This window comes from Camelus dromedarius, chromosome 20, assembly GCF_036321535.1.
Source record: "Camelus dromedarius isolate mCamDro1 chromosome 20, mCamDro1.pat, whole genome shotgun sequence".
NCBI classification, from domain to species: Eukaryota; Metazoa; Chordata; class Mammalia; order Artiodactyla; family Camelidae; genus Camelus; species Camelus dromedarius.
Genome location: NC_087455.1, coordinates 34,981,349 through 35,009,167, shown reverse-complemented (window position 1 = coordinate 35,009,167; position 27,819 = coordinate 34,981,349). Strand labels below are relative to the sequence as shown.

Genomic DNA, 27,819 nt, shown 5'->3' with positions numbered 1-27,819 from the left:
AAGACATGGAAGCAACCTAAATGTCCACCCACAGGTGAATGGATAAAGAAGATGTGGTATACATATATATCACATACAATGGAATACTACCCAGCCATAAAAAAGAATGCAATAATGTCATTTGCAGCAACATGGATGGATCTGGAGATCATCATACTAAGTGGAGTAAGTCAGACAGAGAAAGACAAATATATGACATCACTTATATGTGGAATCTAAAAAAATGATACAAATGAACTTATTTACAAAACAGAAATAGACTCATAGACATAGAAAACAAACTTATGGTTACCAAATGCGAAAGGAGGTGGTGGGGGGGTAGGGATAAATTAGGAATTTGAGATTAACATATACACACTACTATATATAAAATAGATAAACAACAAGGTCCTACTGTACAGCACAGATAACTATATTCAATACTTAGTAATAACCTAGAATGGAAAAGAATCTGAAAAAATATATATATGTATATGTGTAACTGAATTGCTTTGCTGTACACCTGAAACTAATGCAACACTGTAAATTAACTATACTTCAATTTAAAAAGGCTTAAAAATTAATTAATAGCTTTCCCTTGATAATAGCCACACTATTGAATAGAGATATTCATTTTTTAATTGAAGTATACTCAGCTTACACTGTTGTGACACTTTCTGGTGTACAGCATAATGTTTCAGTCACACAGTACATACATATATTCTTTTTCATATTCTTTGAATAGAGATGTTCTAATGCTCTCAGTATTCTAAAACATTGGTGTGTTGAATGCCAACTAGTAGTGGAATGACTGAAAAAGGTACCAGGTTTCTTTCGGAGGTGATCAAAATATTCTAAAGTTAGACTGTAGTGGAAGTTACATGGCTCTGTAGATATACTAAAATTCATTGGCTTGTACACTTAAAACAGGTGCACTTTATGGTATGTAAATTATATCTAAATAAAGATTTTTTTTTTAAAAGCCAAAAGAGGAAGCAGCATTTGAAATCACACACCAATCCTCTCTCTTTGAAGAAGGGAGAGATTTCTAACTGAACAACAACCACGGTCTCACAGATGAAGGTCACTTGAGGAGCAATCATCAGAATCCTGAAGGCAACAACAAAGTGCCACCACCACCAACAGAAAGAACACGGCGGACAGTCTGAAAAAAGATAATCAATATCTCAGCCTCAGGAATGTGAACCATTCTTGGGACATAGCGGTGGTCACGAGGCCACAGTAAGAACACAGGAAACTCACAGGCTGCGCCTTAGACATGCCAGCAGACAACGTCCAGCAGGGCAAGGGCCACGTGGGCGCTCTTCCGGGAAACAACGCGGCATCCCAGATGTGCTCCACGACTGGGATGGAAAACACACGGAACCTGAAAAGGCAGAGCAAAGGCCAAGCAGCGGCATGACCACGGCAAGAGGCGGGGAAGAGGCGCCATCACTGTGGGCTGTGACCAGGGTCATACCAGTCAGGTTGGTGTTTGTTTGTTTCTTTTTAATCTGCCGGCAGAGTCTGTATTTGCTCTTACCAGCAGCACAGTCTAAACTCTTAAGTTCTAGGGAAAATGGGAGAAAAACATAAAAAAAAAAATTTGTAAATAGACTAATTTGAATTCTAGCCTGTCAAATCTAGATGTGAAGAGAGTGAAAACATTTAAATAATTGAAAAGAGGAAACGTTTCCAAGGAAGGGCCAGTGGCCACAGGGTTTAGAAGAGGAACAGGAAAGGGAAAAGATCCCAGCAGGTCACTGGTTTTTGAACCTGAAGGAGGAGACAGACAAAAGGGGATTAAAAATACTACAGTTTGGAAGAGATAAAGGCTGGTTGGGATATTGAACTTGAGGACGGACCATCTGAGTGAAATTATTTTATCAAATCAGGATTGGTTAAGAGGAAGGAGAAAGAAGCAAAATCTGCATCCTTACCTTTGCTTTTTTCATTCTTTGTTATAAAGAACTGGGACTGGGTCCCAGAATATCTTTCAAGTCCTCAGAACTTCAGCTTTTAAAGATATTTGGTTTCCTCAAGTACGTTTAGTTAATGAAACAGTTTAAGTTTGCATTAACAAGAATTCCGATGTCTTGAACATAGACTTCCAACAACTATACCTCATTGCTGGTTAAAGCAACTTTCAAGGCATGTCCTGTATTAGTTCTGCAAGAACATTTCTTTCATGTGCTCTTCTTCTAGAAAATTCATAATTTTGCCAACGTGCCTGTGATGTTCTTTCTAACGTGTGTTGTAGAAGGATACTGTTGCAACTGCTGCTTTGTGGGTTCTGGCTCTCGAAGGTGATTTCTCCAATTACTAAGTTTGAAATTTAAATCTTGGCTTTGGCCATGGCTGTTCACAGAGGTAGGGGGAAGTTAAGACATTTTTGTTGTCGTTTTGAATGTCTAGCTTTATTCAGGAAAAAAAAAATCTACGTAATCTCAGAATTACAGGAATGTGAGGTACAGACTAATATTTGGCTTCAGATGTGCAGTTTTTGCTAGTTCTGAGAGATCTGCAGGGCATGTGCTGGTGAAACAGCTCATTCCCAAACTAAGCAATCAATCTGACAGCCACACAAAGCCATCACATCACCAAGTCAGACAAGGGCAGTGTTCAGCGTATAGACATTCAGGTAATTGGACAGTAAGAGGGAAACAGTAAAATGACAGGAGCCCGCTGTTGGAAGCGATACCAGAGATCGTTTTTAGACTATAAACTGTCCAAATTCACCATGTTTGAGAGTATACAGGAGATCTTTAAGTGTTTTTAATGCTAATCACAGAGCTCATCAAAAATTCAATTTATCTCCTAAAATATGTTGAGGTTACCCTCTGAAACAACGGCACCAAGAACTAGTTAACTTTTTTAATTAAAAAGACATTTTCCAGAAAAGCCAATGTGAATCAAGGATTTGTGAAAATCTATGAGTTAGAGACCTTTTTAATGAAAGTTAAAACCCTCTTTATTTTGATTTATGCATTTAGGCTTTTGGTTTTATGTGGCATTTGGTCAAATACCAAGAGAAAAAAAAGGAAGAAAGAACTTATATTTTTAAACATCCATTCAGTGAAATAAGTGGAATTGTATGCTAGGAACATTAGTTACAAAAATTATAAATTTATTAATGATAAGATAAATTTTCTTCAGGTTCTCCATAATTTTGCTTTCCATGAAAATTCTTAAGACATCTCCTATGAAGGTATTTTGAGATTTTTACAAATGGTAGGCAGATCTTTCTGAAGGAAGCATATTTTGGTTGTCTGTCATGGAGATTTGTCTGTCATGGAGATTTGTCTATCTGCCCTGTAAGGCTCCCTTTAGCTTGTTGGCAGAGCATTGAAAGAAAATGGCAAACTGTCTCCAGAAAACCGCTTCTGAACTGCATGCATCCTTTAAGACCAAAGAATGTCTATGGCTTGGAGAGAAAGGAAAATATACAAAAGGCATAAAAATCCAATGAGTGATACGACTTGAAAAGTTTTTTTTTTTTAATTAGAATTAGAACTTCACAGATTTAGCTGGAAGATATTGTCAATTATACAAGTTTTTTTAAAAATCCCTTTTCCAAGCAAACTACATCTCAGCACCTCACGGAGGATGGCGTGATTTAATGAGATGTCTAAGATGAGGAGCTACTTTTCCCACCCATCGGCAACGCAGTGAGAAAGTAACTAATGTCTATAGAAATATCCAAAACGAAGAAGGAATGTTTGCGGATTTTACATGAACTTGTAAAATCACTGCCTGGAAGATATGATTACAAACAAGTGATAATCAAACATTTCTAACTCTAAGGTGGTTCAATGCATAACTTGCTATAGGAGACCTGGAAACAGGACGGAGGACAACCAGGAGGACCTCTTTAAATAGTAAACCAGCGACATCTACTGTCTGAAAGTGGAAACAGCAACAAAAGTCATTTTATGCATGGTATGTGGTGAGCTCTGGGGGAAAATGGCCAGGCTGTCACAGGGGCAGTTAATTCTGGAAACCAGGACGAATCTCTGCTGCTAGGAGGATGCGTATTCTGCAGAGACCACGGAGAAGGAAGAGAAGAAAAACAGAAAGAGGGGAGCTGCTTTGGCATCCACGGTGACCTTGAAAGGATAGCTGGCCAGGATGAGTCTCTGTTAGAGAGGAGGAATGCGGGATCCTGGGGAAAGTGTGACCAGCCATCAGGATTGTTTCTCCCTGATCACCCAGCCCTCTTCATCTCTCTCCTGTGCTTTTTACTGTATATATCTTTCTTTTTTCTCTTTCTTCCTTTCCCTCTTCCCTAACTGCATCTTCTACAGATCTTTTAGGGCTGGAAATTTACTGATGATCCAAGATTTGAAAAATTGCTTCATAAATTAAGGAATTTCTGGCTTGAAGATAATACAATAAACTTTTAAGACTAGGCATATCTTTACAGACCGTCTAGCCTGCATTTAACAGATGAGGAAACTAAAGCTAGAAGTTAGGTGACCTTGGAGGCACTCTGCTGGTGAGTGACAGAACTCAGACTTGATGCGAGCTCCCCTCCTGGACTGGGCCCAGTAGGAATAAATTTTCCTGCAAGGCGGCCATACCTGCACATGTTCCTCAAAAGTTTTCCCACCTCCAGCCTATTTTTATTTGTTTTGTTTATGTTTGGCATTTCAGAGGCTTAATGAAATTATAAATTTTCCTCATGTTCTTTGAGCTATTTTGAGGAAAATCAGAATTCAATATAAATACACAGCTACAAGAGAAAATAAAATGGGCAGTTATCTCTAAGTTGATGTATCCAATGCACTGTTTCTGAAAAGAAAGAGGTTTAAGTATAAATTTTTTGTCTTGATGGTCTTTTTAAACACAATACAACCAAATGAAACACCTAGCATTTTATCTTTAATTCTTTCTATCTTCATACAACTTTCTGCCACAACTGTGTCACTCATCGCAGAATGAAACTTCCTAGAGGGTTGAGAAGTAGTCTCTACTTTTTTTGTAAAGCAAGTAGCTTAAGGTGACTTTACTGTAGAGTTTTCAATGTTAAATTTGATGAATCCATGTTTTAAAGAAGATTTATTTTCTCGTACAATTCTCATTTGCAACAATTAAACATGCGATGCCTCTGCAAGTCAGTTGCATAGAAACCAGAAAACCTCATCCTTTAATACGTACTTTATCTGCAAGAAAAAAGCTTCAGACGCACCTTTTCTTTTAATGAGATATTTCACACGTTCACATTTTGCCCCCCAGGAACACCTTGGAGGGGAAATTTTAAATGTCAAAATTAGTAACCATTGGATTGTTTTCACTGTAATCTTTTTATAAAGAAAACAAAATGACACAAATGAACTTATTTACAAAATAGAAAGAGACTCCCAGATGAAGAAAACAAACTAATGGTTACCAGGAGGGGAGGGGAGGAGGCAGGGATACATTGGGAGTTTGGAACTGGCAGATACAAACTACTATGTACAGAATAGATAAACAACAAGGTCCTACTGTATGGCACAGGGAACTATATTCGATGGCTTGTAGTAATCTGTGATGAAAAAGAGTATGTATATATATGTATAACTGAATCACTATGCTGTACACCAGAAACTGACACAATATTGCAAATCAACTATACTTCAATTTAAAAAATGAGGGGGGAAAAAAAAACAGATCAAGGTCTGAGTATTGGCCAAAATCATTCTAGGTAGAGAGGCGGACAGTGTTGGACTTTACCTGAGCCCTGTGCTCCTGGCCACCAGCGAAGGTTCCCGGAGGTCTCTCAGTCTTCTGTGTTCCGGAAAACAGCCCACAGCAAAGAACCACCCTTCCCATGGGACTCAACTTAGACAAGACTCAGAGATGCCCCCCTTGGTTACCTATGGTAAGGCTTTGCCTCAACGATGATTAGTTCAACCCCTCGTCTCCGCTGACCAATCAGAACAAAATGATTGTGAACCAAAGTTTGGTTAAACTCCTCTCCATTTTCAGGTCCCTGAATTGTAGCCCACTCTCAGCCTGCGAGCGCATACGGCCGCTGTTTATGGGGCCCTCCTGGAGAAGACAGTGCTCTCAGGGGAAAGCGTCCTCTGATCTGCTGTCCTGGGTGCCATCCTTCCATCCCACTTCCCCACACCCGGTTCTCGCGAGCTTTGTCCACCCCTCCTATAAAAGGAACGCCCTCTTGCCGAACTCATGCCTGCATTCCTAAGGTCACGGGGCTCTTTCTAAGGCAACTGTAATGTGATAGCCTCACAACGTTGTAATAGCCCCTTTCCTCCTTTGCAATAACCCTTTCAAATAAAGTCTCTCCTTACTAAGTCTGTTTTTAATTTTACAAAACCAAGAAGTCTAATTAAAGCTGAGAGAAACTGACCAAATAAAACAGATCAGGATTATAAGACAAAGCCTTCTTGCTCTAGAAGCAAAATCACGCCACGTTCATAAGGGTAACCATATTTTTCTTTCTTTTTTTTTTTTTTTCTTTGCTCCAAGATAAAATTTCAAAACTTCACGGACAGTGCTTTCTGAATAATACTTGCACTCAAATGAAGAGTGAGGGTTTTGGTTTTTTTTTTTTTTCCTTCACAAATTCTATTAAAAGTCCCAGTATTTTCTAAGTTCTGGAATATCAAGTTCCCCAAATTTGCCCAGATCCAAGCTTACCTTTGCAGAGAGAAAAAACTACTTATTTAATATTAGCTCATAAATCTTGCAATTCACTATTTTACAATAAGGTGAGAAAGCTAAACATCTTTATCCAAAATTCTTGTCAAAATGTTCAGTACTCATTTTTTCGCCAGAAGAAAAATCTAATTATTCCATGACAAAACCATACATTGTAAGCCCCAAGGCTACCGCAAATCTTCAAGACACTTCTATGGTCAGAACTGACCAATACCATATGCCATATTATGTAAACAAATATGTACCAATGGGCTCAATTGTATAAACCACAGGAGGAAACAAAAATGATGAGCTGAACAGATGTCTTAGAAGTAGAATCATTTCTCTGACAATCCAAGGGACAAAGACCTAGGTTTCCCTTTGGTCTGTGCAAACAGGTTGGAGATCTTTATATACCCACTCATCATTTTTAAAAATTATATTTATTCATATACATGAAACATTAATGAAACAATTAGTTGGCATTTCGTAAACTGAACAGATCCAGGTAAACATGAATTAATTTAGCTAGTGCCCTTCTACACATGTTGCAAAGAATCATTCATTTCCCTTGACATCAGATCTAGGCTCAGATCCAATGCCTGTGTACTCTGATTCATTTCTCCTGCATTTATGTAATGCTGCTATTTATTTATTCCTTTATTTGTTAAATACTTAGTGGACATCTACTGTGTGCCAAGCATCAGGGATCCAGTTCTAAACAAAACAGACAAAAATCTCTGCCCTCGTGGAACATGTAATCTAGACAGAAAAGGAATCAGATTAATGAGTAAAATATATAGAATACGAGGTGAATTTTTTACCAAGGAGAAAAAATAAAGCAGGAAAGGGAGCTGCAAAATGCTGTGGGGTAGGAGGCTTTTAGGCACTGGCAGGGTGTGTTTGAGTCAAGATCTCAAGGAAGTAAAGGAGCTAGTCGTGACGATATCTGGGTGAAGGACACTCTCGGCAAAGGGGACAGCCAGTGCAAAGGCCCTGAGGCAGGAACACTGTTACCTGCCTTACTAAGCACTGCAGAGGCTATAAAGATGAGAAAGCTCAAAGAACTTAAAAGCATGTAAGGGCACTTAGAATACAAATGGACTAATTAAAAGTAATATTAAGTAGTCTGTTTTCAGAGTTGGGAGAAAGATGCAAATGTGATTCCAGAGCAGCTCCGAGTCCACGGCAGTAACAGCACTGGGACAGCCTGGCAGGCAGGGTGAGGTGCGGTCCATGGAGGAGCTCAAGTCGGAAAAGAGTCAGTACAAAGGATGTGGGTCGGTGAAGTAGCAGCCCGGGGCCAGCCAGAGCAAGGACCACAGCGGGGAGAAAATATAAACATTATGTAGACATGTCAGTATATGGTTATGTATACAATGTAAGTTTATAAATATTACACAAGATGTATGTTATACATCAAATATGTTTGGACGTATACTAAATGCATCACACTTCCCTGCGCATAGAACTTTCCTTGGTTTCTCAAAAGTATATGTCAAAAGGGCCTTTTCTTATGTTTGTTATTTGGGAAAAAAGAAGTGGAGAGTTCTTTGTCAAATATAAAGCCCTATGACGGAGGTGGGAGGAGGCGGTACCCAGCGTTAATTTAGAATCCAAGAGTCCAGGTAATTATTTTTTCTCACTTCGGCAAATGATAACCATTTAGAAATATCATGAAATGTAAAGTTTCCTTCACGACCCCCTACCCTCCAAATGTAGGCTCTGTGGTGACCACAGGCCCCCTTCTCACTCTGGGAGCCTAAGCCTGGCAGGCTCAGCACAGGCCCTGGCTGCCAACATCTTCCTGCCTGCACGCCCAGCTCCCTCCCCCTTTCTTGGGACGACTGAGTCAGTGCCCGGCCAGTGCTGGGGTTGGAAGGACTCATACAAGAGGGACAGGGTCCTTGGCCTCAGTGTCGAGGAAGGGGTTCATAAACCGAGACCGGACGCTGAGCACTGGGAGAAACACTAAATCCTGCTCCTGATTCTGAAGAAATTAGCCAAGGAAGACAGTTAACCAAACGCGGCAATGACTCGTAGTGCTGAAACAGAGCAGGACCCTGGGGGGCCTTCCCAGGACAAAGCCCCCTCCCCCACCATGTCCTCCACCTGCCTTTCATCTCTAGAAAAACTTTAGCCAAAAAATAAAGGTAACTGGAGAAGTGAGAAAACGCAGAAGCAAAGGAAAACAAACAAGACCAAATAATAATAGTTGAGCACTGAACAAAGTCCTTAGTTCCCCCTCAAGAGCTATGGATAATATTCTGAGCCTTATCCTTTGATCTGGTTTGTAAATACTGAAGCCCCCACCGGGTGGAAGAAGTTAACTGCATGCTGACCAGGCTGGAGCCATGACATGAGCGGCCACCATTCAGAGAACTGGCCTCAAAGAAATGGGAACAAACCGACCCTGAAACTAAAGATTAACTGAACTTAAAACTATCGAGATGGTGCTGATCAGATGCTGATTTCAAGATGACTGTCAGAGCCGACTGTGTTGTTCTGCATGTAGCCCCTTCCTCTGCTAATACACCTCTAAAACCCCCCTTTAAAAGCTCTTGCCCACATTGATGGTGGGGAGCTGGCCTTTGGACATGAGTCTGCCCTCTCCCCCCATGGCCAGCCTCTGAAATGAAGCAAACTTTCCTTTCTACCAACAGCTGCCTCTTGGGCTTTGGCTTTCAAGCCACGAGCAGCCAGACCTGAGTCTGGTAACAGTATAAGGTGTCTTCTTTCAAGAATATTTACTATTTTCAAAGAGGTTGTTCCAAATAAAAGAAACTGACCTGGGTGGAGGCCTGCTGAGAGGGGGCCAGTGGAGCAGGGTCTTTGGACCCCTCTTCTCAGTGGTCAGGCTGGGGGTTTCAGGCCTCGCTGCAGGTAGCCCAGCCCAAGGAAGATCTGATGCAGGATCCAGCCACCTAGGGAGCAAAATTCACCTCGCGTTGTACCTTGACCCCCACCTTGGCACTGGCCGTCCTGCCTCCTTTCTTCCCACCCTGCAGTCACCCTGCCCTGCTCCAAGCGGTGTGCTTGCGTTCCTCACTTTGGATTGGTCTCTGCCTGATGGTTAGTAGAGAATTATGAATTCCCTCAGCATTAGAACTCATGTCCACCAGAATGTTAAGACTCCTGTCTCCCAGTTCCAATCCTGTCCATTTGATTTGGAGAAATAAGACGTACATCTCAGTTCCTATTAGGTTATCTAAGAATTATTATTGAGTTGTTATTTATCGGCAAATGCCCCATTCTGCTAGTCTATTTATTATCCCTTGAAAATGATCCAAAAGCACCCCCAGCTCTTCACATTCAGTATCTAACAATCATACCTTTTTACGACTCAGAAAACCTAAACTAACATGTAAGTTGGTGGTCATTTCTCCCCACACTAGCTTCACTTTTTGAATTTTTAAAAAAGATTTTATATACATAAATTTTAAGTTGCATCTCTAATTAAGAGTATGTGAGCATAAATACCCATTGTATTCCATCCTCTTGTGAAATGAGCAATTAAAATATTTGTGATGAATACATATATATTGCATTTTAAAATATTATAAAATCAAAGTGGAAAAGTATTAGGGATGCTCACATTTAGATCAAGAGTCAGATCAAGACAGTGATGTTCTTTCTGTAGATTTATTATTTTAAAGTAGTATTCTTAAATGTTACTTCTAGCATTAAAGTAATTCATTTTATTCTAAAAGCATAGACAAGCCAAGAGAAGACTTCCACTTTCTTACTTTGGGGTTTACTAACTACAATTCAGTAGTTTTAAAAGCTATCTGTAGGTTTTTATTTGCCTCTTCCATAACTCAAAAGCAGTCATTTGCTGCCCCCTGGCTGTAAAGAGATTCCTTATCTTCGCTTAAAACTACTGTCTTTAAAAGAAAAAACTACCATATATCGAAAAAGTGGAGTGGCGAATGTGGAAAATGTGTCACCTCCCACAGATTTCAGGACACTAACTAATGCTGATTAAGAACCTGGAATTTTAGATCAGACTGCCTGCCAGGTACCAGCTGTGTGACCTTAGTCCAGTGACGGAGCATCTCTCCGAAGGTTCCTGGTCCACATTAATGGAGCTTTGGAGAATAATCATGCCTACCTCATGTAGTTAGTGTGAGAATCAAGTGAGCTCATAAAGAACTTCAACCGTGTGGCTCAAATGTTGAATACTAGTAGGTGCCAGCACCAGTGAGGGCTGGAGGCCGTCCACCCTGACAGCCTGCTAACCGATCTGACCCTGCTCTACTTGTCCCTCTTGTTGTAGCGCTTACTGCCTTCTCACATACTACAGAACCAGATTCTTTATGACACCTATTATTCTTTGCCAGCATCTCACCACTAAGCAAACTCCAAGGGCACAGGATGTTTGTTTTGCTCTCTGATGCACACCAAACACCGTATCAGAGTCTGGTACACAGTAGGTACTTAATAAGTATTTGCTGTTGAATGAACTTGCTGCCATAATTTTGTTTATATCCACTGAACCTTAGACTCTCAAGGTTGCCAGGAGTCCTCAAGAACAGCGCACTCATCCACCAGCCTTTTGCTGCAGACTTCCTCTGTCACTGATGTTGTTCAAGAGGCAGGATGTACGGAATGACTGTGGCACGACTTGTGGGCAAGGAGCAAATAAGCACTAAGACAAGCCCGCCGTACAGTGTCTACACAGGAACATAATCAAGAACAGAATGCTGAGAACTGAAAATGAGACAGTGTACATCTCTCCAGGGGAGTCAGAGGCACCTGAGCTGGGGTGAGAGGCGTGCTCCAGGCAGAGAGCACAGGGTGTGCTCCAGCACAGGCACAGCCTGAAGCAGAGCCGGGAAGCAGCACCGTGGACCTGGGGGACATGGAGAAGCGCAGGGCGCTGAGGACGGGGAAGGAGGCTGACTGCCGTGGTTGCTGGCTGAGACGCCCTCAGCTGTGCCAGGGCCGTGTTTATGATTATGGGTGTTAACAGAGTTTTGGGTTCGGTTGAACCAGGCAAGGCTACAAGCTGACAGAAGAAGGACCAATGAGGGGTGGGGACCAGGCTGGCAGAGGCCAGGTTGCTATAGGTAGGCAAGCCAGACTGCTGCAGGTGGATAAGGTTGGAGCAATAAAGGAACCAGGAAATATAAACAAACGAGTCAGAGGAAATGATGGGAAAGAGGTCAAGAAGGTGACAATGGCTCTGTTCTGCATGAGGCTTCAAAGTATCACAAAAGTGTTTCATTAAGTTAAAAAGAAAAGTTTTAAGGATCAATGTGTCAAAACGACCAGCAGTAGCGATGGGGAGAGGCTGGCCAGAAGTGGGACAGCTAAAGAAGAAAAGTGCTCAGTCTTAGGCCAGAAGAGGACCCAGCTCAGTGGCCTCTCCAGAACAGCTGGGAAGAGGAAGATTCAACGTTAACCCAGGAGGGGAGGGCGTAGCTCAGTAGTAGTGTGCGTGCTTAGCATGCACCAGGTCTTGGGTTCAATCCCAAGTACCGCCATTAAATAAATTAATTAATTAATAAACCTAATTACCTCCCCTCCAAAATAAAGAAAGAAATAATTTTTTTAATTAACCCAGAGTCACTGTATTGTTATGCCTGGATATTATTACAAACTTACCATATTTTTTAAATATTTAAGTTCCCTGATTACCTAGTATAATGCATTCCACTGTGTGGACACAAGTCTTCTCAATAAGTTCTTTCGATGTCTCTGAAATCTCAAGTTAAACAGTCTCTCCTGGTATTAAGAAGGGGAACCTGAACTCAGTGACCCCCAGCTAGCATTGCAGCCACCACCCTAGTGACCAGAGAGGCAAATCAGGTGCAGAAGGCTGTCTAAACAGATTATCCTTGCCTGGGAGCACCATTCCCTGAAGGCCAGGCAGTGCGTCCAGGAGGCAAGCGTGCTGACTTGGTATACCAGAGGGCTGGAATTTATGCACTGAAAAATTGCTAGCTTGGCATTAGGCTTCATGGATCTTTGTGTCCAGTCTTCTCGCCCTGAGAGTTTGTGGTGTTTGTTACATGGCTAGCTGGTAATTCACACTACTCTGCCGCCTTGCCCGGAGGCAAGGCAGTTGTTACAGTGAGTTCAGGAAGGAAGGGAAATAAAAACCAAAATACCCTTCAAAGCAATTGCTCTGTACACAAAATGAATTATTGATTGAATTTTTCCACCTTTTCAGTTGCTTTTCTTGGCATAGTAGAGAGCTCATCACAGGGAAATGGACTTTCCTGCCATGGACTGATCACATTAAAAAATCACAGAAATGTATCCTTGATGACTTTTATTGCAGCCTCCTTAAAGGCAGGGAATTTCGACAAACATGCCATTGAGAACATTTTCAGGTTTACAGTGTGAGATGCTAGGTATGCTAGAGGTGGGGTAATTTCCAATTATTTCATATTCTTTTTGAACGAGTAAAAGTTGTGTAACACAAACAGTAGCATACATGGCTCTGCTAGATATTTTTTCTAAAGGGCAGATAGTAAATATTTCCTGCTTTTCAGTCCACACAGTCTCTGTAACAACTCCTCGACTCTGCCATCGTACCACAAAAATAGCCACAGACAAGATATAATGCAAACGGGAGAGACTGTGTTCCCAGAAAACTTTATTTACAAAAAAACGTAGTTAAGTTGGATTGTTTACTGACCCCTGATCTATACACAATTCTGTATCTTCTTTTTCTCTCTTTACCATATATCTTAGAGTAAATTTTATACCAGGACATTAGTGAGATCTCATTTTTAAAGAACTATATAATAAGCTACTATATGGATGTATCAAAATTTATTTAGCCAATCCTATATTGATTCACATTTTGGTTGTTTTCTAATTTTTTGTGATTATAAATAATTAAGGAAGTGAATTACATTTTACATACTTATTTGTGCACATGTGTGAATGTATACGTTAGATACATTCCTAGAGGTGGAAACATACAGTTTAAATTGAGATTGCCAAATGGCCCTCTAATTTTGCTCTCCACCAACAGCATAGGAGACAAAGTGTCTCATACGGCATTGTATCGGTGTACAGTTCCACAAATGTGTGCTCAGTTGTCCTGAGGTCATGTATTTACATTATCTTTACTAATTTGAAATGGTATCTTTTACAAAGACTGCCTTTAATAACAGTGAAGTAAAGTGTTCACTATCAACATATGAAATAACGAACTTAAACTCTGAATGTCAAATTTTCATCAAAGCTACTTTCTCTCCTTCCCCTCAGATCTAAGAGTAAGCAGTTTTATCCTGATGCTCTGATGTGTCAATCTACAAAAAGAACACGGAGATCAATTTAGATAAATGCGTTATCCATGATCTAGTTCTGAAAACGTCACAACTAGCTGTTGAAACCGTAAGAACTAGATCGGGGATCATGTATTTATCAGAAGCAAGTGGTAGCGAATGCATGTTTTTATTAAAGTACCACTACACTGTCTTGTTCCCTTCTAAAATGGTTCAGTTCTATGAAAGAACTGTATCAAGATCTGCACGCACAACCCTGAGACCATGTAAAAGTCAGGTCTGGTGGGAGAAGAAACCCTTCATTCGGACATGCGTCCTTTAGCAGCTGGCATTGAGCATCCAAAGCATAAAGATAGATTACGGAAGGTCATGCTAGATCTGCATTGCCCAACACACAGACACCACACTGGTGGTACTGGACTGTACAGAAGCCACTAGCCACATGTGGCTATGGGGCACTGGAAATGTAGACAGTCCAAAATGAGATTGGGCTGCAAATTACACACTGAATTTCTAAGAAATTATGAAACAAGAATGTAAAATATCTCAATCATTTTTATATTGTTTACATAGTGAAATGCTAAAACTTTGGATATAGTCATTAAGTAAAATACATTATGAAAATTAACTTTATTCTTTCTTTTTACTTTTTTAATGAGCTACTATAAGACTTACAATTATAAACATGGCTCATTTTCAATTTCTATTGGACAGTGGGGTTAGTTCATAGCAACAGAACTTGTGACTTTAGGGTATGAATTGAAGGATTAGCTGTGACTTGTGAAGACTTCAGATAGAAACAGCAATCATAAGGATTCCTAAAGGTTCAGCATGAACAGCAGATAACACAGTGCACTAGGAAGAAAGGACGTTATTCATTCTGCAAATATGGATTAAACACCAATTATTGCCAGGAACCTGCTTGGCATTCGGTAACTTTGACCTTGTCGAAACATTAAACTTCTCTGAGCCCTGTGGCTTCATCTGTATAACTGGCCTTGCCTGAAGAGAAGAGATTGGAATGAATGAACTCTTGAAATTCTTCTCTGCATCAAGACGTATGATGCCGTGTATATTTCAATTTTGTAATCGAGGTCTCTAACTGGATATAAAACTACATTAGGAAAGTTGATATCATAAATTTATAAACCACACTTTTGTACATAATTTACTGTGAACATTTCTCTCAGCATGAAAATACATTTCCTTAATGTCTAAAACATTCAATCATGTCATCAATAGTGAGCTAAAAAGAGAGATGAAATAATATTCTGTACCATATTTTGACAGTTTTATTTTGAGGCATGTAGAGTTCTTTCATTCAGTCTACTCAATACTTATGTAATAAATATACAGCAAGATGCTACACAAGACACAAACATCCCTGAGGACCATCCCTGTTCCCAAATAAATTATCTCTGTGAAAAGTCCCCAGCTTCCCTGGCCAAAGTTACTCCTGAAGGTAGATTTAGTGAGTCCATTGTTCATGCCTCTGTTACAGCATTAAACATGTGACTGTCCTTTTCTGTTTGCATTTCTGCTTCCTCCCTAGACTGCAATCCCCTTGATGAAGGAGTTATCTTATTCATCTTTGAACCCAGTACTTAGCATATAAGAGACGCACGCCTAAGGCTTGATGTGTGACTATTACCATAACCAATGGGGAAGAGGTGGACAACCTGTGCCCTGGATGTGATACCCTCGGAAGAACACACCATCAGCTACACAGTGTTTTTGCCAAGAATGCATAATCTCGGTCTGTAACAAGGAAACATTAGGCAAAATGATGAACATTCTACTAAGAAAGTGGGGTGTGGGGGATTACATTTTTACAAAATACCAATGTCAGAAAAGGCAAAGAAAGGCTGTAGAAATGTTCCATCTTAAAGAAGGCTGAAGAGACATGACAATTAAATGCAATACCTCACCCTAGACTGGATCTTTTACTGAAGTGGAAAAATTGCTATCAAGGACAGTATTAGGTCAATGGAAAAAACTTGGATATGAATGATAGACTATATCATTATTAATTTATGAATTTGATAACTTGACTATGATTATGTAAAAAAGTATTTCTATTTTTAGGAAATATACATAAAGATATTTAAAAGTAAAGTTAAAAAATTATATATGCAACCTTCAAATAGGTCAGTAAAAAATTATGCACACACACACACATGCACACATGCACACCCATGTAAACATGTGCAAAGAGAGAAAATGATAAAGCAAATGGGGTCAAATGTTAGCAATAGATGAATTGGGTAAAGGGTGTGTGCGTATGTTCCTTGTGCTATTTTTATATTTGCAGTTTTGAACTCATTTCCAAATGAAACGTTTTTAAAAGGACAAAATATATACAAATATTAAAAGGTGCTCAAGTTCACTACTCTTCAAAGAAATGCAAATTGAAACAATGAGAGATCATTATTCACTACTGGTAAAAATGTAAAGGACAGACAACATTTAGTAAAAGTGTGGGTTTAGAGAAACTAATACTTTTCTCACACACTGTTGAAGGGAATAGAAATTGACAAATCATTTTTAGAGGACAGCTTGGCACTATCAATCTACACTTTAAATCTTTTAACCCAGAGGCTCACCTTCTGGGATTTTTCCTAAAGGTTGCACACACTTGTACATATGGATAAGATGGTCACTTCAGTATTGTTTATAACAGCAAAAAACAGTAGATAACCTAAATATTCAACAGTAGGTTAATGGTTAATACACAATGAAACATTCATACTATGGAGTACTACATAGCAACAAAATAGAATGAGATAGATGTATCTTCTGTAACAGGAAGATTTCCAAGTAAATTGTCAATATTTTTAAACAATGTACAAAACAGCCTATATAATACAATCCCATTAAAAATATAAAATTTATGTCATTTTTGTTTTGTATTAAGAGAATATATATATTTCTTTTTTTAACACATTTTAAAAGATAGAAATTATATCAAGCATCTTTTAGACCAAAATGGTATGAAACTAAACAGCAATTACAGGAGAAAAATGGGAAAAACACAATCACAAGGAGACTAAACAATATGCTAATTTAAAAAATCAATGGGTCAATGAAGAAATCAGAAAATACTTTGAAACCAATTAAAATTAAAACATAACCTTCCAAAATCTATGGGTACCTCAAGACTAGTTCTAACAGAGAAGTTCATGCCAGTTTAGGCCAAGAAACAAGAAAAATCTCAAACAACATGACCTTACATCTAAAGGTGTCAGAAAAAGAAGAGCAAACAAAGACCAAAGTCAGCAGAAGAAAAGAAATAATAAAGATCAGAGAGGAAATAAATAAACTAGAGATCAAAAAAAAAAAAAAAAAAGAAAAGAAAAGAAAGAAAGAAAGAAAGAAAAGAAAAAAAATGAAACCAAGAGCTGGTTTTTTGAAAAGATAAATAAACTTGATAAGATATTAGCCAGGCTCATTAAGAAAAACAAGAGAAAGGACCCAAATAAATAAAATAACAAATAAAAAAGGAGAAGTTACAATTGCTATCACAGAAATACAAATAATCATAAGAGAATACTATGAAAATTGTATGTCAACAAACTGGACAAACTAGAAGAAATGGATAAATTCCTAGAAATATATAATCTCCCAAGACTAAAGCAGGAAGAAATAGATAAATCTGAAAAGATCACTTAATAGTATTGAAACTGAATCAGTAATACAAAAACTCCCCAAAAATACAAATTCAGAACCAAACAGCTTCATAGGGGAATTCTACCAAAGATGTAAAGAATAGTTAATACCTACTCTTCTCAAACTATTCTAAAAAAACTGAAGAAGAGGGAAAACTCCCAAATTCATCCTATGAGACCACATTTACTCTGGTATCAAAACCAGACAAAGACACTACAAAAAAGAAAATTACAGACCAATACTCCTAATGAATATAAATGCAAAAATTCTCAACAAAATATTAGCAAACTAAATTCAACAACATATAAAGAAGTTCACACCCCATGATTAAGTTGGCTTTATTTCATGGATGTAAGGATGGTTCAATATTCACAAATCAATCAATGCGATACACCACACTAACAAAAGGAAGGATAAAAATCACATGATCATCTCAGTGAAAAAGCTCTTGACAAAACTCAACACTCAGTCATGATGAAAACAAAGTAGGCACAGAGGGGACATACCTGAACATAACAAAGCCATAGATGGCAAATCCACAGCTAATATCACACTCAACAGTGAAAAGTTGCAAGCATTTCCTCTAAGATCAGGAACAAGACAAGGAGGCTCACTATTGCCACTTTTATTCAACAAAATATTGGAAGTCCTAGCCACAGAAATCAAACAAGAAAAAAAATAAAAGGAATCTAAATTGGAAAGGAAGAAGTAAAACTGTCACTGTTTGCAGATGACATAATACTATACATAGGAAACCCCAAAGTCTCACACACACACACACAAAACTATTAGAACTAATAAATGAATTCAGTAAAGTTGCAGGATACAAAATTAATATGCAGAAATCTGTTGCATTTCTATACAATAACAATGAACTACCAGAAAGAGAAATTAAGGAAACAAACTCATTTACAATTATACCAAAAAGAATAACATATTTAGAAATAAACCTACCTAGGGATGTAAAAGAACTATACTTGAAAAACTATAAGACACTGATGAAAGAAATTGAGGACAACACAAACAGATGGAAAGATACACCATGCTTATGGATAGGAAGAATTAATATTGTTAAAATAACCATATCACCCAAGGCAATCTATAGATTTAATATAATCACTATCAAAATATCAAAGGCATTTTTCACTGAACTGAAACAAACAATTTTAAAATGTGTATGGAAACACAAATAACACCAAATAGTCAAAACAATCTTAAGAAAAAAAGAACAAAGCTGGAGGTATCGTGCTCTCTGGTTTCAAACTATACTGCAAACCACAGTAATCAAAACAGTATGGTATTGACACAAAAACAGATACATGGATCATGGAACAGAATAGAGCCCGAAAGAATCAAACTGGGCTGTTGTCTCACATCATGCACAAAAATAAACTCAAAGTGATTAAAGACTTAAATGTTAGACCTGAGCCCATAAAACTTCCAGAAGAATGCATAAGAACACTCTTTGGCTTCTGTCTTAGCAATATTTTTTGGATCAGTCTCCTCAGGCAAGGGAAGGAAAAGTATCTAGAATACATAAAGAACACTTATAAGAAAGTATCAAAAAAGACAAATAACCCATTTTAACAATAGGTAAAAGATCTAAATAGACACTTCTCCAAAGAAGATATACAAATAGCCAATAAGAACATGAAAAGATGTTCAACAATATAGCTGTCAAGAAAATGGAAATCAAAACCACAGTGAGATATCACTTCATACCCACTAGGATGGCTAGAACTAATAAAGTCAGAAAATAACAAGTGTTGATGAGGATATGGAGAAACCTGAACTCTCATGCGAGGCTAGTGGAAATGTAAAATGGTTCAGCCACTTGCAAGACTGTGGGTAAGTTCCTCAAAGCTTAAACATAGCATTATTAAATGACCTGGCAATTCTACTCCTTGGTATATACTCAAGAGAGATGCAAACATATGTCCACACAAAAAGTTGTACACAAATGTTCATAGCAGCATTATTTGTAGTAGCCAAAAAGTGGAAATATCCCAAATGCCTATCAACAGATGTATGGATAAGTCAAATTGATGCATCCATACAATGAAATATTACCCAGCAATAAACAGAACAAAGTTCTAATACGTACTACAAGATGAATGAACCCTCAAAACATTATGTTAAAAAAAACCATTATGTTAAATGAAAAAGGTCAATCACAAAAGAGCACATATTATATGATTTCACTTATATGAAATGTCCCAAACAGGCAAACTATAGAGACAGAAAGCAGATGACTGATTTCCTGGGGCTGGGAGGATTGAGGAGAAATAAAGAGTGACTGCTAATGTGTGTGGAGTTTCTTTCTGGGGTGATAAAAATGTTCTAAAATGGATTGCGGTGATGGTTGTACACTTCTGTGAATACACTAAAAATGATTGAATTGCACACATTAAATAATTGAACTGTGTGGTATGTAAGTTATATCTCAAATTATATCCCAAAAAAGTAAATTAGGAAAACAAATTGTGATTACATCCATTAAAAAGGTTTTTTTCACCTTAAGGCCAACTTGATTTATCTTACAAATCTACAAACAAGTTTCTCTTGTTTCACGTGATTAGATCCATGCAGAATATCCATAACTCAAATGGTTTAGAATTGGCCCAGCTATAAACAAACAGACCAACAGAATAGACTGCCTAGACACGGGCTAACCTATTGATGGTAACTTGGCATATGAAAGAAGTAGTAAAAAAAGTCAGTTGGGATGTGGTGGGGGAGGGGAGGTTGATGAATGAATAATTCAATAAATTAATCTGGCATAAGTGGTTATCCACAAGAAAGAAGATAAAATTAGATCCTTATCCCAGAATATATACAAAAATAAATTCCAACTAAAGACCTAATATTAAAAACTTCTGCTCTGCCAAAGTTAAAACAAACAACGTGAAAAGACAAGCCACTTCTATATGGATAGCTACTCTAGAGAAAATAAAGTGCATACACACTGCAGCATATTTTGTAAGTAGGAAACATTGGAAACAATTGATATTTACCAGAAGAATGCAAACACCATCATTTATTGCTACTGTAGAACTCTCTGCAACACTAAACGTAACAACATGGATAAATGTCTAAAATAGAATACTGTGTTAAAAAGTGCGTTTCAAAAAAGTATGTAAAATATAATATGAGTTATACAAAGTTTAAAAACATAAAAATACCACAGCATTAATGAATACATACAGGTGATGGAGAAATACACAAACAGGAATGGAAAGATCACACGCTACCTTGAAGGCAGTGATTATTATGAGGAAAGAGGGACGGAGGGGACAAGGTGAAGGGGCAGGGCTTCAACGTCTCTGGAACTTTTGCCCATTTAAAATAACTTAGGCAAATACAGTAAAATCTGCCCAGTAAATATACTATAGGGGTCAGTTAATTATTTTCTGTATGTTTGATCTATTTCATAACAATTTTTTAATCAAATAATGTCCAAAATTTTAAAATGCACACAAAGACCCTACTTTTATAAGACTGCTTGTCTTCGTGCCTACTATGCACATCTGTCTATATGTGTGTGTGTATATATGTATGCGCCACTGCTTATCAGACCGATCAATCTAGAAAAGAGTTCACCTAATAGTAACAGAACATTTTCTCATAAAACATTGATTGTTTTTCTTTTCTCTTTTCTTCTATTTATTTATTTATTTTATTAATAGACTTAACTTTTTTAGAGCAGTTTCAGGTTCACAGCAGAACTGAGCAGAAATACAGACAGTTTGCACAGAGCCCTCCCCACCCACACATATAGACTCCCCTACCCTCAACATCCCTCATCAGTGTGGCACATTTAATACAATCAATGAACCAACACGGGCACATGATTATCAACCAAAGTCCATAGTTCACATTAGGGTTCACTCTTGATGTTGTACATTCTATGGGTTTTGACAAATGCATAATGACATGTAGCCACCACTATAGTATCATACAGAGTAATTTCACTGCCCTAAAAATCCCTTGTGCTCCATCTGTTCATTCCTCCCTCCCTCCCTCTCCCCAAACCCCTGGAAACCACAATCTTTTTATTGTTTCTGTAGCTGTGCCTTTTCCAGAATGTCATTTGGTTGGAATCATACAGTTTGTAGCCTTTTCAGACTGGCTTCTTTCATTTAATAATATGTCTTTTAAGTTTCTTCCATGCCTTTTGTGGCTTGATAGCTCATTTTTTTTTACTGCACATGTATTTTTTAATTTACATATACGTACTGTTCATTGTTTCTAAGAACGTTTAGAGATATAGCTTTTTAAACTTACATAGTTATCAAAGGAATAAAGGCAACAACAAAATAAGAATTAATTCAAAAAGATACACACACCCTGCTATTAACAGAAACATTATTCGTAATTGCCAAGATATGGAAGCATCCTAAGTGCACAGCAGTAGATGAATGGATAAAGAAGATGCAGCAAGCGTATGTATGTAATGGAATACAACTCACCCATAAAAGAGGGATATTTTGCCATTTGCAGCCCTTCATTCACTTTTTTTTTCCCTTCAAAAACCAGAATCAGAAACTCTAGGGTGGGGCCTCGGAAGCGGCTGATTCTCAGGCATGCTAACCCTCGAGAGAATGATGGAACCAGAATTCCGTGCCAGTGAGACCTCAGAGCACATCAAAGCCCATGTGCTTTCCTTCTTAATAATACTCCCTCTTTAATACACTAAGAATAAAACCAGTTATAGCTGATTTCTACTTAAAATCTGGTCTCAAATGAGATAGGATTCTGGTTTAGTTTCATTCTGTCCCTTTGGCTTTTAGCGCTTGACCAAGTAATTTTAAGTACTAAATTCACCACTAGAGGGCGTCCTGTATCCCCTCAAATACTGAATCTTTAAAGCAAAAATAAACAAAACCAAACAAACAGTATGGCTGTATAAACACTCTGTTTATACATTCCTCTGTTGATGGACATTTGGGTTGTTTCCCGTGTTTGGTTATGATGGATAAAGCTGCTATGAACATTCTTAAAACAAACAAGGAAACTAAAATTTTACCCGGAGAGAGGTTTTATTTCTATGTATCAGCATTAAAACAATTTGCTTCAGCTTCTTAACATGGAACAACTGTATTCGAAGTTATACTGTTGGGCATAAACACTAGCAATTAAATACAATAGACCATAGTTGGGTACTTAACTTTTTTCTCCATTTCTAAAATGAGACAAATGGGTAGAGAGTGACACTAACATTATAAAATACTACCATAATTTAAATAAAATAATCGAACTGAAACTATATTATCATCTCTAAAGTTCAAAAAAATAAGACTGGAAAAAAAATTTTTAAGACCCAGTTATGTGTACAGCTGTGTCTTTTAACATTACTCAGAGCACTTGGGTTAAAGATTGGTGAGTCTAGCACTTGGCACACAATAAATTCTCAGCAATTAGTGCTGAATAAATGAGTGGATGAAGTTAATGTAACTCTTTGCCTCCACTGGAACTTTCTTAAACTATCCTAAATTGGAGTTCATTTGATGTTACACGAAATAAGATTGTGCTGTTTTCACAGTAAGTATACAAATAATCCTGTAGTAGTTTAAGAGAAGCCACTGAAAAGTCAGATTATACTGCCTGTAACCTGTAGCAATAATCCCGAGAGACTTTGAAACCAATGATGGACTGATCACTGACACACACTCTCCTCACTCCAAATATGAAATGACATCCATTGACTACCCCCAGTAATCTATGTATGTTTACATTTGTTTAAGAACTTTGTAAAAAAAAAAAAATGCAAAATGGAGTTGGGGATGGAGGAGAGATCCTGGTACAGGGGAAAGAACATTTGAGAGGGAGGGAAGACGAAGGGCTTCACTCCAGCTCCTGCTGCCTCATTACGTGATCTTGGCCGAAGCACTTGGCCTCCCCAGGTCCCCAGCTCCTCTGCTATGAGACGGGATTGAGGAGAAAGTGTGGCCTACAAGCAAGAAAGTGAAAAGACGAGAGCAATTGTGCTGACGCATGTTTTGAAAAGTCTGTTGATGGGAGAGTAAGATAAAAAAAAAAAACAGGTATCTTGGGAGAAGCGTTCCTAGAACACATTCATCCCCTATATTGGGTGGAGACTGAAAGAGGGCAAGTCAGTGTACACTTGTTCAACAGTTACTACAGTATCTGCGTGGCACCTGCTAACAGACTGAAGGGTTACAGGGTAATAAGAGAGGGTGCTGGCTGTGGCCCATCAGCACCTTCACATGGACACCGAAACAAAGTTTGTGGTGGTTAATTTGTGTCACCTGGACCAGGCCACAGGCTGCCCAGACATTTGGCCAAACATTCCTCTAGGTGTGTCTGTAATGGTGTTTCTGGATGGGATTAACACTTGAGTCAGTGGACTGAGTTAAACAGACTGCACCCTCTAATACAGATGGTCCTCATCCAATCAAAGAGCAGACTAGGGCAAAAAGGCCGCCAAAGAGGGGATTCCTCCTGCCTGACTGTTCCAGCTAGGATCTGTGGCTTTTCCAGAAACATCAGCCTTTCTTGGATCTTGAGCCTGCCAGCTCTCGGACTGGAAATTATACCATCAGCTCTCCTGGGTCCCCAGCTTGCTGACTGCGTGGCTTGGGACTTAGCTTCCACAGTCACATGAGCCCATTCTTTATAATAAAACCATATATATGGTTTTCTGTGGAGAACCCTGCCTAATACAAGGACCAAACCCCTTAGCATGGTCAAAATGCCTACAGGACCTGGCCCCTACCCATCCCTCTAAATCCAACACATATATATCATCACGTCCACCTCCTCTACTCCAGACTCACTGGTTTTCTTCCATCTCCTCAACACACATTGTTTCCTCTGTCGTGGGGTTTTCACTCACTCACTTATTTATTCATCAATAAACTCAACTAATTATTGAGTTCCTACTATGAGTCAAGAACTGTGGTGGTATGGGAAATATAATATATACTGTATATAATATGAACGTGATAAATATAAACACGCTAGCAAAGTGCCTAGTTTCATGGAGAATACATTCTAGTCCTGGAGACAAATAGCATATAAAAAAACAGGTTAATTTCAGAGTGTGACATGCGCTTCAAAGGAAATGAAACAGGGCGACATGGTGATAATTCGGTGATCAGAGAAAGCCTCGCTCTGTGGGCGCCCTGGAAGTAGAATTCCATATGATGAAAAGAGGCCGGCCACGTGAAGATCTGAGGAAGGTGTGTTCTAACCAGAGAAAAGAGCAAACACAAAACTGACTCTGAAATGGATGTGTTCTAGGAGCAGAGACAGATACTGCAGTGATAGATCAGTTGGGGCAGTTAGGGACGGTGGATGGACAGGCAAGAAGGAGATGCAGCCTTAGTAGCTAGAGTAAGGATTGACAATTTTATTTTAAGCACATGGGGAATCCCTTTTAGTCCATTTGAGCTGCTATGACAAAAACAGCACAAGCTGGGTAGCATATAAAAAGCAGAAATTTCTTTCTCACAATTCTAGAGGCTGAGATGACCAAGATCTAGGCACCGGCAGGTTAGGTGCTGGTGAGAGTCTCTTCCTTCTCAGTGTCTCAGCTGTCTTCTCAGTGTAGCACGGCACAAGGAGCTGGGGAGATCTCTGGGGTCTCTTATAAGAGCACAAATCCCATTCACGAGGGCAGAGCCCACATGCCCTAGCACCTACCGAAGGCCCCACCCCCTAATACCATCACCTGACAGGGCAGTTCAACAGATGAATTCTGGGGAGACACAAAATTTCTAGGCTTTGCAAGATTGGCATGATCTGATCCACATTTTTGATTTTGCATTGCAGTGTGTAACTACGGACATAGAGAGACCAGTAAGGAGGCTTTGCCGTAAAGGTGAATGATGGTAGTAGCCTGGATTATGGTGATGTAGAAGAACCAAAGAAAGAAAGATTCAGGATATGTTTTGGAGGTAGAACAGATGGGAACTGCTAGTGTGCCTGGGGAAAAGACACGGTAACTGCTGGGTTCTGACTTGAACAATCAGCTGGAGGGTGATACCATTTCCTGAGACATGGAAGCTAGGGTAGAGATGGGACTGGGTTTGAGGAGAGAGCAATTTGCCTATATTGTCCCTCTCTCTGGGCTGTTTTTCCCTTCCCCTTCACCTAGTTAACCTTTTCCCAATCTTTGGATCTCAGCTCAAATGTCTCTTTTGCAATGAAGTCCCCTGACAAACTAGTCAAACCAAACTTCTGTTTTCAATATGTGCTTTTCCTTAGTACTTGCGTTACGTTGCAAAAGTGGCCACTCACATGTTGCCCCTGCTGACCGCCTTCCCACCCCCAGACTTGTGAGTGAGATCACCCTAGCTCATTCCGCCACCAGCAGACCTGTCAGCTGACCAGAAAGGTATGAAAGGTTCCCACTGAGCAGACCCAGAGCAGAAAAATCACCCAGCCCACTTAACAGAATCCTGAGTTAGCTAAAGGAGTGTAGTAAGCCACTAGGTTTTGTGTGGTTTGTGTATCAGCGAAAACTGATACAGTAACACCTACTTCAGTAGCAATTCAACATGCATTTGTCTCACTAGTGTCTATCCCTCAGAGGAGACCTGTGCTCTCACCAGACACCGGACATTCAATAGATAACGTGCTGAATGAATGTGAGGGGAGGAGAGAGGTATACATTGCAACATGGAAGTATTAGAGGTCTGCAGGAGAGGTAACGAAGGACTGGGGACATCCATTGGTCCAAACAAACTTTTATCAGTACAAGGGGCTGAGGGATACAGCCGCTTGTACTGATAAAACTACATTTCCTCTGTGTCCAAGGGCTCAAAGTGTAGCCTATAGGAGACAGTACAAAATTAACAGAATATACTACAGAGGAAGGGGCTCTAACAGCTGTATGGAAGGGGGGAGTGTAGAAGTTGTCACGAGAGGGTTCTTTTTTATTGGTATAGTTGATTCACAATGTTGTATTAGTTTCAGTTGTACAGCAAAGTGATTCTGTTTTATACGTGTGTATATATATATAGATTCTTTTCCATTACACGTCATAGGTTATTACAAGATATTGAATATAGTTCCCTGTGCTATACAGTAGGTCCTTGTTGTTTATCTGTTTTATATATAGTACTGTCCATCTGTTCATCCCAAACTCCTAATTTATCCCACCCCAACCCCCTTTCTTCTTTGGTAACCATAAATTTGTTTTCTATGTCAGCTGGCCTATTTTTGTTTTGTAAATAAGTTCATTTGTATCATTTTGTTAATATTCCTCATGTAAGTGATATCATATGATATTTGTCTTTCTCTGTTTGATTTACTTAACTTAGTATAGTAATCTCTGGGTGAAGCCAGGTTGCTGCAAAAGGCATTATTTCATTCTTTTTAATGGCTGAGTAGTATTCCATTCCACATCTTCTTTATCCACTCATCTGTTGATGGACATTTAGGTTGCTTCCTTGTCTTGGATATTGTAAGCAGTGCTGCTATGAACATTGGGTGCATGTATCTTTTTGAATTAGAGCTTTCTCCAGATGTATGTGCAGGAGTGGGATTGCTGGGTCATAGAGAAACCCTGTTTAGTTTTTAAAGGAACCTCCATACTGTTTTCCATAGTGGCTGCACCAAATTAGATTCCCACGAACAGGGTAGGAGGGTTCCCTTTTACAAGAGGGTGCTTGAGAGGAATAAAGCGTAGATGTAGCCCTAATGGTGTTTACTTGTAAGAGGAGCACAAGCAAAGGCCAATGACGTGGGTTTTCAGAGGCAAACGAAGCGCAGTCTCCTGTTTGTTATTGATCTCGGGGTATGCCCTTCCGTCTTCAGTGCCTGTCGCCGCATCAAACTCTAAGGCCCTCCACTCTGAGGGTGGTAGGGGGTGGTGGGTGTTTATCTTTGCATCATTCTCAGTGTCTAACATTATCTTTTCCACAAAGGGAGATTCGGTATTTGCTGAATAAGTGAAAAGCTACAAATGAGGCAGAAAGCACTGCTCTTCCAAGAGCCCACATTCTCAGACTCAACACAGAGGCTGGGCATGTGCGCCAGGACTCACCGCGGCAGAAGCAGAGGCTGGAGCCCGCCGGCGCCCGGCTTAGTTTCCCTCCCAGTTGCTGGCCGACTGGCTTTCCCCGCTTTGCTCGCCGTCCGGTGTGTGAGGCCGGGCACAGGACTTTGGGAGCGGGGCTCTGCGGCGGAAGGGAAGGCCCCGCAGCGGCCCCGCCTCCGCCACTCTCCAGACCCTCGCAGCGGGCGGCGGCGCACGGCTGGACCCCCAGCGGGTCGGCGCCGGGGTCCCCCTGCTCGCCCTCGCCGCCGCGCCCTCGCCGCG

At 39.4% G+C, this 27,819-nt stretch overlaps 2 long non-coding RNA genes across 2 annotated transcripts in view; one reads left to right on the top strand and one right to left on the bottom strand.

Annotated features, from left to right (window-relative positions):
• LOC116148891 (uncharacterized) overlaps positions 1–27,786 on the bottom strand; it is a 128,443-nt gene extending 100,657 nt beyond the window's left edge. The window contains exon 1 of the long non-coding RNA XR_004132466.2: positions 27,544–27,786. This is a non-coding gene — a long non-coding RNA (uncharacterized LOC116148891). The remainder of the gene's footprint in view (positions 1–27,543) is intronic.
• LOC135318727 (uncharacterized) lies at positions 1,009–6,538 on the top strand. The gene is made up of 3 exons (XR_010377060.1): positions 1,009–1,466; positions 5,663–5,839; positions 5,947–6,538. It is a non-coding gene; the product is annotated as an uncharacterized LOC135318727 (long non-coding RNA).
• Positions 27,787–27,819: the final 33 nt, after the last annotated feature.